The sequence below is a fragment of the Drosophila mojavensis genome, unplaced genomic scaffold, assembly GCF_018153725.1.
Source record: "Drosophila mojavensis isolate 15081-1352.22 unplaced genomic scaffold, ASM1815372v1 contig_16, whole genome shotgun sequence".
Classification (NCBI taxonomy): domain Eukaryota; kingdom Metazoa; phylum Arthropoda; class Insecta; order Diptera; family Drosophilidae; genus Drosophila; species Drosophila mojavensis.
The window spans coordinates 11,197,997-11,209,774 of NW_025318693.1; the positions used below are offsets into that span (position 1 = coordinate 11,197,997).

The window sequence follows — 11,778 nt, forward strand, 5'->3', positions numbered from 1 at the left end:
CTCTGAATTTAGCATAAGCAATGGTACTGCTCTTAAAAAAAGCCACAATTTGTTTGCATTCTCCCAATAAAGGCTTTAAATTTTCATTTGCCAAACAGTCCTGAACAATCAAATTAATCGTATGCGCTACGCATGGAACATTCCTTTTGGAAAGAATTTCGCAAGCGTTTTTATACCCTGAACCCATTTTCAATGGGAAATCAGGGTATAATGGTTTTGTTGAAATGTATGTAACAGGGGGAAGGAGGCGTGGCAGACCCCACAAAGTATATATATTCTTGATCAGGGTGACGAGCTGAGTTGATTTGGCCCTGTCCGTCTGTCTGTCCGTCTGTCCGTCTGTCCGTATGTATGAACGCGTCGATTTCAGAAGATATAAGAGCTAGAGACTTCAAATTTTTTTTAAAATGTCCGTAATTACAGCGCGCATATCAAGTTTATCATTAAAAATCGATAACTCATCTCGATCTTTTTTTATCGATAAAAAACCTTATCGAAACCCAGTTATAAAATTATATCTTCTACACCTTTATTGCTAGTCTCCAAATTCTTAATGTATGCTTATATGCAATTTATACAATTTCGGTTTTTGTTAAAATTTACCCCCCACCTCTAAATTCACCCCCTCACCCTCACTTTTGTAAAAAGCGTATTTCAAATACTAGAGACTTGTGCTTTGGCAATTACATGCATATTCATGTTATAATCATAATCTAAAAGTTTCATGAAGATCGTACGTCCATAAAAAAAGTTATTAAACAATTAAGTTCTCATAGTAAGCGCACACTGCAGCCCATGCGTGTTTATGCGTGGTTGCTTGTATGTGTATGTGTGTGTGTATGTGTGTGTGTGTATGCGTTTGTGTCTGTATGCGTGTGTGTGAGTATGTGTGTCTGTATGCGTGTGTGTGTATGTATACCTGTGTGTGCGTACGTGCGTGTGTGTGTGTGTGTGTGTGTGCGTGCGTGTTTCTTGTGTAAGCTGAAAGTCGCGAAAAAGTATTGAAATATCTATTGCTCCAAGGGTTCAGGGGATCTCGTAGTCGAGCAGTCTCGACTAGAGCTTTCTTACTTGTTTTATATTCGATGCGTTATCAGTAACAATTGCAGTGATTTTTTGTGTAACTCCCCACTCATTGAATACATCGCGTAAAGAATTGCCAATGTTTTGTGCGGAATGGTTTATTTCATCTTTAAGTTTTGTAGTTGACAGAACTGCTGTCCGCATCTCAAACTCTTCAGTTATGAAATCACAACTAACTGATAAATAACTTTCATTCGCTCTTGAAGTCCAGCCGTCAGTAGTAACAGCGCAGAACTCAATCTTATCAAGAATTTCGCGCAGTTTCTGCTTCATTTCTATAAAGAGATTTGGTATGTAGACATCGCGCAATGTTCTTCGTGATGGCACCTGGTAGCGTGGATCAATATCGACGAAATGCCGAAACCCCTTGTCCTCCACTACACGATGTAGGCGCACTGTCCAGTGTTTTTTTCCTGGCTGATGACGCATCATATTTTGTTTTAAGAAGCGTTAGGATGGGGCCTGCAGCCTTCGGCTCTTCAGTGGTGTTCAAATTGGGATGTTTTCGTTTTAAATGAGCTGACAAATTTGTAGTATTTCCACTGGTTTGGCATATTTGGCCACATTTTATACATTTGGCGACTTGCCATCCGCACACTAGAGCTGTAAAACTATCGATGGTTGCAACATTCAATAGTTTCGATGGTTTTACAACAATTATTCAATAGCATCGATAGTACTATAGAAAATATTTTCAAGTTCAAAAACAAACTATATAAATGCATTTTTAAAAATAAAAATAAAAATTTTAATAAACAATAATGAGATCCTTCATGGACAATAACAAAAAAAAGTTTAGATAAAATTAAAATTAAATGCATGGCTTTCATTCTTCTGCCAAGATCCAAGAGTTATGATTCAGAAAGACAAGCATGTCCACATGCTTAGCTTTTAAGGCAGCTCGTCGTTCCGTGATAATCTGTCCAGCCACCAACACCAACGAAAATTTACCTACAAATATATACTTATTTTTATACTTAATTGCTTCTTATAAATGTATTTCTTACCAAAAAGAGCCGCCGACTTGCGAAGTTGCGCCAAAGTAATTTATGTGCAACGCACGATATCATCTCTATCGATAGTATAAGAAACAATCGATATGGACGCAGGAATATAAATATTCGATAGATCGATAGTTCAATCGATAGTTTTACAGCACTACCGCACACTTCTTAAAATTATCCCACACCCCAGACATACCATATTTGGTCCGCTTGCGTGATATCTCCTCCTCTCCATTTTCCTTATCCGCGTCGCAATCTACAAACAAATGCGTGTTTGTTACCTTATTTTGAAACTCAATAGCTGCAGACCACGTGTGTTGCTGACATAAGCATACCTTCGCCATTGTCCTTGCCCTTTAAAAACTTCTCCATTTCTCTACAACACTACCAACACCAAAATCCTAAATGAAAAGTGGGTTACGTTAGTATTTGAATTATATTGTTAAAATAATTTACAAATTACCTGACAGCTTTATCCCACGCTTTTAATTCAAGTGATGGGGAACTAATGGTATAGTATCGAAGTTTTCTACATCGATATTTTCGGTGCATATGAAACATCGATTGATCGATTGTTAGATCGGTCTTTTTCCCAGCACTGCTAAAAAGCCAGCATCTGCATCCGTATCTAAGGCAAAGAAAGCAGCTGTCCCTCCAACACACCCACCAACTCAGCAGATGGTGGATGCGTCGATAATAAATCTAAAGGAACGGCTATTAAGAAATATATCAGTGCCACTTACAAGTGCGATGCCCAGAAGCTGGCTCCATTCATTAAGAAGTACCTGAAGAATTCGGTTGCGAGTGGAAAGTTGATTCAAACAAAAGGGAAGGGTGCATCTGGTTCATTTAAGCTGTCTGCATCTTCTAAAAAGGAGCCCAAGCCAAAGGCATCCTCTATAGAGAAGAAATCTAAGAAGGTAACTACATCGACTGCAGCCAAAAAGAAGAGTATATCTGCCACCAAAAAAGTTAAGGGCGCTACTGATAAGAAGTTATCAAAGGCTGTGGTGACCAAAAAGAGTACCGACAAAAAGAAAGCAGACAAAGCGAAGGCCAAAGATGCAAAGAAAGTAGGAACCATTAAAGCAAAGCCCACAACAGCAAAGCCGGCAAAGTCGAGCGCAGCAAAGCCAAAAACACCGAAACCTAAAACTACAAGTGCTAAGCCTAAAAATGTTGTCTCGGCAGCATCACCGAAAAAAGCAGCTGCTAAGAAGCCAAAAGCAAAAGCTACGTCCGCAACAAAGAAGTAATTTCACTTCGGAATTACTCGGCCGAATTTCAAAACTATGAAATTCGCAATTAATCAAAGTCCTTTTCAGGACTACTATTACATATTTCTCAAAAAAAAAAAATACTTTCATAAGCGTATCTATAAGCCAATGAAAAAGGAGAGCGCCAATTTAAACAAAACTTACTAAATTATATTCGAAGTTCGTTCGATATTCTAAAGTAAGATCGTAAGATAAAAAGACAAAAAAAAAAGTTTTTCTGATAAGAATATTGCTCTTTACTCACAGATAGCTAGATTTGATAGCTGTTCTTTCTTGTTGGGCATTTCTGGTACATTTGGTACATTTTGTAACAGTAAGAATATTCATTGAAATATTTAATTTTCTTTGAAAAAAGATTTGTGGCCCTGAAAAGGGCCTTTTGCTTCTTCTTTTGGAATTCTGCATACACCGAGGTAAGATTTACTTGGAGCTAGTGTACTTGGTTACTGCCTTTGTTCCTTCATTGACAGCGTGCTTGGCCAATTCTCCGGGCAACAGAAGACGGACTGCAGTTTGGATTTCCCGACTGGTAATCGTTGAACGTTTGTTGTAGTGTGCCAAACGAGAGGCCTCAGCAGCAATACGCTCAAAAATGTCGTTCACGAAGCTGTTCATGATGCTCATTGCTTTCGACGAGATTCCAGTGTCAGGATGGACCTGCTTTAGCACTTTCACTTTAGCTCACTTCCCAAATGTTTGACAGAAGCAACTTTTTTTTTTTTTAGCAACTTTTTTATTGTTGAAATGGTGTCTTAATACTAACAATTTGTAGTACTTAATTATAGGTTTATTCTTGTGTGACTAATACAAGATAACTCTTAATTTAGGTTTTGATTATGTATTGCCTTTCGCTTTAAGCTTTTTAGGCCAGAGTCTTTTTTGTTTACATGTTGTTTTGTGTTTGAGATTCATAAGTGTGTTATATTTGGAAGCTTGCTTAGATTATATATATATTTTATGAAAGTCTCTAATAGAGATAAAAGCCTAGATTATTAATTTATAAGTTTTTTTTTTTTTAATTTTTTTTTTTTTATTACTTACAACTAAATAACTACGTACTACTACTACTGACTACTTAAAACTAATAATATAATATAATTTTAATAATAATATTAATTATAGTAATAATTTCAGTCTAATTATAAATGAGTGTTATACCCAAGCCCATCGTTTGGTTGATGGATAAGTTTTTTCTATGATAGAATATTAAATTATTGGAGTCGTATATTATTCCTTTTTCTTTTAGGCTGTTTTTGTGGCTTATTGTTGTTATTGCTCAGGCGGAAGTATTAGGGGGATTCTTTTCTGTTCTATGCTGCTTTGGATTAGAAGGTTTGTAGAATTTCGGTTTTTTTCTATGAATTTTTCCAGTATGTTAAAATTATGTACGTCTATGCGTTTCATTTTTGTTTGTTTGTATAGCTTAGAGTTTTGTATGTAATGTTGGGTGTGGGGGTTGCGTGCGCTTTTCCCTATTGTGTACCGCAGCATTTTTCTTTCAAATAATCTTAGCTGTTCCATTTGTTTGGATTTTATATTGAACCAAGCCACGTAACCATGGGTTAGTACAGGCTGTATGATTTTTATACCCTGAACCCATTTTCAATGGGAAATCAGGGTATAATGGTTTTGTTGAAATGTATGTAACAGGCAGAAGGAGGCGTGGCAGACCCCACAAAGTATATATATTCTTGATCAGGGCGACGAGCTGAGTTGATTTGGCCCTGTCCGTCTGTCTGTCCGTCTGTCCGTCTGTCCGTCTGTCCGTCCGTCCGTCTGTCCGTCTGTCCGTATGTATGAACGCGTCGATTTCAGAAGATATAAGAGCTAGAGACTTCAAATTTTTTTTAAAATGTCCGTAATTACAGCGCGCATATCAAGTTTATCATTAAAAATCGATAACTCATCTCGATCTTTTTTTATCGATAAAAAACCTTATCGAAATCCAGTTATAAAATTATATCTTCTACACCTTTATTGCTAGAGTCTACAAATTTTTAATGTATGCCTATATGCAATTTATACAATTTCGGTTTTTGTTAAAATTTACCCCCCGCCCTTAAATTCACCCCCTCACCCTCACTTTTGTAAAAAGCGTATTTCAAATACTAGAGACTTGTGCTTTGGCAATTACATGCATATCCATGTGATAATCATAATCTGAAAGTTTCATGAAGATCGTACGTCCACAAAAAAGTTATTAAGCAATTAAGTTCTCATAGTAAGCGCTCACTGCCGCCCATGCGTGTTTATGCTTGTGTGTGTATATGTATGTAATTGATTGTGTATGTGTGTGTGTGTGTGTGTGTATGTGTGTGTGTATGTGTGTATGTATGTGTGTGTATGTATGCCTGTGTGTTCGTGTTTCTTGTGTAAGCTGAAAGACGCGAAAAATTATTGAAATAGCTATTACTCCAAGGGTTCAGGGGATCTCGTAGTCGAGTAGTCTCGACTAGAGCTTTCTTACTTGTTTTATATGCTAATGTGCGTATTTTAGTTAGTTTTCTATTTGGCAAGTATGGGGTAGTCTCTAATTGCTTAAAGATGTGGGCTATGCTATGGATTGTGTTTTTGCTCTTTTTAGTATGTTTTCTATGTGTTTTTGAAATTTGAGTTTTGTGTCAAAGATGACGCCCAAGTATTTTAATTCGGGTTTTATGTTGATTTGGCTATTTCTGTCTATGTATATTTTGGGTGTGAAGTTTCGTGCATTTTTTTGGACATTTCTTGTTTTAGGTCCTTTAAATATGCAACCAGTGCTTTTTTCATTATTTATTTTTATTTTCCAAGTTATAAAGTAGTTGTTTAATTGGGTTAGATATCTATTCAGGTCCATTTCGGCTGTCGCTGCCCATGCGCCTGCCGATAGTAATAATATGTCATCTGCAAGATGATAGGTTGTATGCGTGGGGTATTTTTCGTATTAGGGGGATGTATGTATTCTGGTATGTCTGCTAGGTATATGTTGAAGAGGATGGGTGCTAGTAGTGAGCCCTGTGGGACACCTGCTGTTATTGCTCTTATCATGAGTTCTCTGTACCGCCCGGTCCTGTTACGTAAAAGGTGCGATCTGTCAGGTAGTTGAGTATTGTCCGTGTTATGTTCTTATCGAAATGTAATCTGTCCATTTTGTAAACGAGTCCGTTCGTCCACACTGTGTCAAATGCCTTTTCCATGTCTAGTGCACAGGCTATTACGGCTCGTTTTTTTGCAATATTGTTATGTATGAAAAAGTTGGCTATTGAGAGTGCGTTGGTAATTGATAGGTTTTCTCTGAAGCCTATTTGGAATGGTTTGAATATTTGGTGTGTTTCTATGTGTTTTTTATTAGTTGTAGTAACATTTTTTCAAATAGCAGACTGATAGCGGACAGGATTGATATTGGTCTGTAGCTTTTTAGATTATGGGGATCCATTTTTGGCTTAGGTATTGGTATGATTTTGCTACGTTTCCAGGCAATCGGAAAGTAGTTTATATTGAAGCAGTGATTAAAAAGAATTGCAATATGTTTTAGTACTAGGAGGTTGCAGTGTTTTAGGAGGAAATTGCTGGTACCGTCTGGGCCCGCAGTTTTTTTTGTTATTTTTGGAACGTAGCCACTCTAGCAATTGGACTGCATTGGTGAATCCAATTTCTTGGGCACCTGCCCAATTACCTTCTGCGTTTTGCGTTTTTGTAAATTGAACTATTGGACTAGTATGTGTTTCTGTTAGTTGGGTGATTTCATTGTTAATGTGTCTAGTGTATTGGTTGTGTGTTGGATTGTCGTTTATTGTATCGTTTTGTCTATGTACTTGTTCGTATTGCCAAGCTAATGCGTTTATTTTTTGAAATGTGGTTTTTAATTCTGTTGGGGTTTGTAAATCTATTTTGTTCTTTTCTATTGTTGTTAATGTGATATTATTTTTTAGGATTTGTGTTTTTGGTTTTTGGTTTTTGGGGGTTTAACTGTTGCAGTTTTTTAATCCTATTTTACAGATGTCTATTTGTTTTAGTTTATATTCGATGTTTATCATGTTGCTTATTTCAATTTGTTTAGTTATTTGGTATTTGAGTTTCTTTATTAGATTACGCAGGTAGGCCCTTTCGTTACTTGTTAAGTATAGTAGTCGTCTGTGCAGTATGTTTCTAATGTTTTGCCTATGTTTGATTAGTGCTAGGCAGTGTGGGTTTAGTTTTATTGTAGGATTTGGTTTGGTAGGGAGGGTTTTGATTTTTGGGATGGCTATTGGGGAGTTTATTGCTATGTTGAATGCTGTATTTTGATTTTCTATGTGTGCATCGATTTCTCGTGCAGTTAGGTTATTGTTTTTTTGTATTGGGTTTAAGTTTTCTAATATTATTTTATTCCACTTTAGTGTGTTTATTTTGTTATAGTTGTGAGTTATTTCTGGTTTAAATTTTAGTATGTGTTTTTGATCTGTTTGTATGTTTATTTGTATCCCTAGGTGGTCAGAGGGAAAATCATTAGTGGTGTGGCAGATGTTGTGGGATGTTATGGTTAGGTCTTTGGATGTTATAAAGAAGTCTATGGAGGAGGCTGTTTTACTGTTTGTTCGGGTTGGTTCTATTGGGGGGTGGATTATAAGGTTTGGTTCCCTTAGTAACCAAATGTATAATGTGATTCCATGATTATTTGAATGTTTTGGGTTGTGGTTTGGTAGGTGCCAGGTTGGGTGTTTTGAGTTTAGGTCACATCCTATTATTATTTTACTATTACTACTGTTTAATGTGTCGTTAATTAGTTTAAGGTCACTAAGCAGTAGTGGATTTCTTGGGCGTTTGTATAGGGATGCTAATATAAGGTGCTGTATATTGTATTTGGGATTCGGAGTGATATTTGTATTGCCACAGCTTCAATGTATTGAAGCTGTGGAATATCTATTAGTTTATATTGTAATCCATTTTTCAGGCATATGGCTACAGAGGTGCCAGGGTCTGCAATATTACGTCTTTGGGCTATATTTGCATGTGATGCGTGTAAGGTTTGAATTGGTAGTTTGTGAGGATGGGTGTGTTTTTTGTGTTTGTTCTATGTTCCGCGATTAGCATGGCAATGGGCTTGTGTTTGTTTAAGTATATGTTCAGTTCGTGTTTTTTGTGTGCAGAGACTAATGAGTTAACGTTTTGAAAAATTATTTTACTATTCATTGTGCTATTTCAAATAGGAAATCTAGCAATAAAGCTTGTTTGACCTTATTATTTTCGTTTGGGTCTATTGTATTATTTGTGGAGTATTTTTTAGTTAGTTATTGCTTTATATGAATGCAGTCTATTATGTTTTTGCCAAAGAAAGTTTCCATATCTTTATTTAGTCCATCTAATGAGAGGGTGGGTTTTTGGTTATTTAACTTCTTTGCTATGTGCTCTCTAAGTTTTTGGTTAGTTATTGTTATATTGCTTGGGAGTGCCTGACTATTGGTTTGTGGACTTGGTGTTGTGAAGAGAGATGAAAACTTGAGGTTTTGTTGAATGGGGCTATTTAAGGCTGTTGTGGCTTTGTTTATTGTTTTATTGTTTTTGGTTATTGTGTTAGTTTTCTTAGCTAGTAATTTATTTAGTATTTCTATCTTGATTGGACATACATTGGCGTTTGCTGTATGGTTTCCCTTACAGTTGACGCATTCTACCTTGCTATTTGGGTCCTCCTTGGTTACTGTGCAGTTGCCTGGGTTATGTGTGTTGTTATATTTTATGCATCGACATGGCATTTTGCAATTACTTACAACATGTCCATATCTTTGGCAATTGTGATATTGGTGTATTTTGTTGTTCTCTATTAGTGGTTCAATTGTAATTTTACAGTTTAGTAGATTTTTTATATTAAATATTTGCTTTATGTTTGAGGATTTCTTAATTTGGAGTAGCCAGAATTTTTCTTTAAAAGGTTTTAATGTTAGTATTTCTATTTCATTGTTTACTTATAGTAATGCTGTTTTTATATCTGGTTGTGTAAAGCATGCTGGGGGTAGTTTTTTATACCCTGAACCCATTTTCAATGGGAAATCAGGGTATAATGGTTTTGTTGAAATGTATGTAACAGGCAGAAGGAGGCGTGGCAGACCCCATAAAGTATATATATTCTTGATGAGGGTGATGAGCTGAGTCGATGTGGCCCTGTCCGTCCGTCCGTATGTATGAACGCGTCGATTTCAGAAGATATAAGAGGTAGAGACTTCAAATTTTTTTTTAATGTCCGTATTTACAGCGCGGATATCGAGTTTATCACTAAAAATCGATAAATCATCCCGATCTTTTTTATCGATAAAAAACCTTATCGAAAATCAGTTATAAAATTATATCTCCTACATTTTTAGAGTTACAGTCTCCAAATTTTAAATGTATATTTATATGCAATTTATACACTTTCGGTTTTTGTTGAAATTTACCCCCCACCCCTAATTCAACCCCCCCACCCTCACCTTTGTAAAAGGCGTATTTCAAATACTAGAGACTTGTGCTTTGGCAAGTGCACGCATATTATATATACTATATATATTATAATTACTATCGAAAAGTTTCATGAAGATCGTATGTCCACAAAAGGTATTAAGCAATTAAGTTCTCATAGTAAGCGCACACTGCAGCCCATGCGTGTTTATGCGTGGGTGCTTGTGTGTGTATGTGTTTGCGTGTGTGCGTGTTTCTTTTGTAAGCATGAATACGAAAAAAATGATTGAAATAGCTATTGCTCGAAGGGTTCAGGGGATCTCGTAGGCGAGCAGTCTCGACTAGAGTTTTCTTACTTGTTTTCTTTTCTTTTGTAGGCTCCGGCAGATTCGCCGGCAGACCTTTTTAAGACGTTGTTTATTTTGTATTTTTAGTATGTGCCTCCTTTTTTCTTTCTTGTCCATGCCACTTTTTTCACTGCACTTCACAGCTTGTGTCTTTGCTTTTTATCTTCACTAATTCACTTGTTTCCACTTGGCTTGCGTGCCATTCCATTCCACACTGTTTTTATCATTTTTCACAATTAAATAAGAACAGATACTACACTTTGATAAGGCCGAGAACTGTTCCGAGCTAAATAACAACAGATGCTGCACGTATCGCCATTTCACTGCTACAGCTGGTTGAGAATTATCCACCACGCGTAAGTAAGGGAAATATCTTGAACAGAGTTAACGCATATTTTTGTTGCCTACCTCAAGGGTGCATGTATTGCACGTATTGGTGAAATAGAATTCGCAAACGGTTTAAGTAAACATTGAGACTACATGCAGGAAATTTGCATACATAAATTAGTATTGTGAATAGAGGAGGAGAACTATCGATATTGGACGCAGTCGATTTTTGTTGATTGTTTATTTTGAAACATAGATAGTGTCGATAGTACCATCGACTATACTTGGGTAAAAGCAGCTCATTGAGGTGAACCGGCTCACTCGCTCTTTTTTGCTGCTGATTGCTTGGCTTTTAAATGTCTATTCAAATTGCCTTGTGACTTGCAGCTTAAGACACTTTTGCAAATCTTGCATTTAGCCTGTTGCGTTCCCATGTCCTCAAAATGAGTCCAAATTTCGCTGTGCTTTCTAATTACCGACATTGAAAGTTTGATGAAATACACAATTCGCGGAAAAAAAACGTTAACTTTGCGATCAGTGTTGCCGAAACTTTTTCAGCAAAAGTAGCAAAACCGAAGGCTGAAAGTAGCTAGAAGTAGCCAACTTTCTTCTAAAATAGCTGAAAAAGTAGCAAAAAAGAAAACAGTGCTGTTTTTTCATAAAAAGGCAACTTTATTGATTTAATTCTGATAATATCTCATCTATGACCACCAGCTCGTCATTTTCACCATTGCCGCTTTTATAATTTGCCTTTTTAAGGTAGTTGAGTGGAACGCTATACTCATAGCAACATTTGCCATATCGGCGTAATCCATATGTTTTGTGGACATACAATCTTAATGAAACTTTCAAAACGTGATCATATGGCTAAAATGTGTGTACATTCCAAAGCACAAGTCTCTAGTACTTGAAATGCGTTTTTTACAAAATGATGGCGTCAATGGGTCAGGGTATAAAAACTGATAAGAAATGAATTTTGCATAGCATATTAGAAAGCTTACCTATTCTTCAGTTGTAGTATTAATTCTACACAAAGTTCAGTACATTTAAATCATTTACATTTAAAAAATATCGAAGCGGATTTTGTTATAAGTTCGCTTGCATTTTAGCTAAATTTAATATGTGAAAATAGCCAGATTTGTAGCTAAAAGCTGTTTGAAAATTTTTGTAGCAATCGGCCTTAAAAAGTAGCCAGATCTAGCTACAAAATAGCTGATTCGGCAACACTGTACCCAAGTCTACCATCGACTAGTGATGTAATCGATGTTTGCAAAATGATAAATCGATGTTATGTGAAATATCGATGTATCGATGTTTTCTACCAATTCCGTTATTTTTCGTTGATTCAAT

At 36.2% G+C, this 11,778-nt stretch overlaps 1 pseudogene; it reads left to right on the forward strand.

Annotated features, from left to right (window-relative positions):
* The first annotated feature begins 2,492 nt into the window (after nt 1-2,492).
* On the forward strand, nt 2,493-3,412 carry LOC26528612 (annotated as a pseudogene).
* Nucleotides 3,413-11,778: the final 8,366 nt, after the last annotated feature.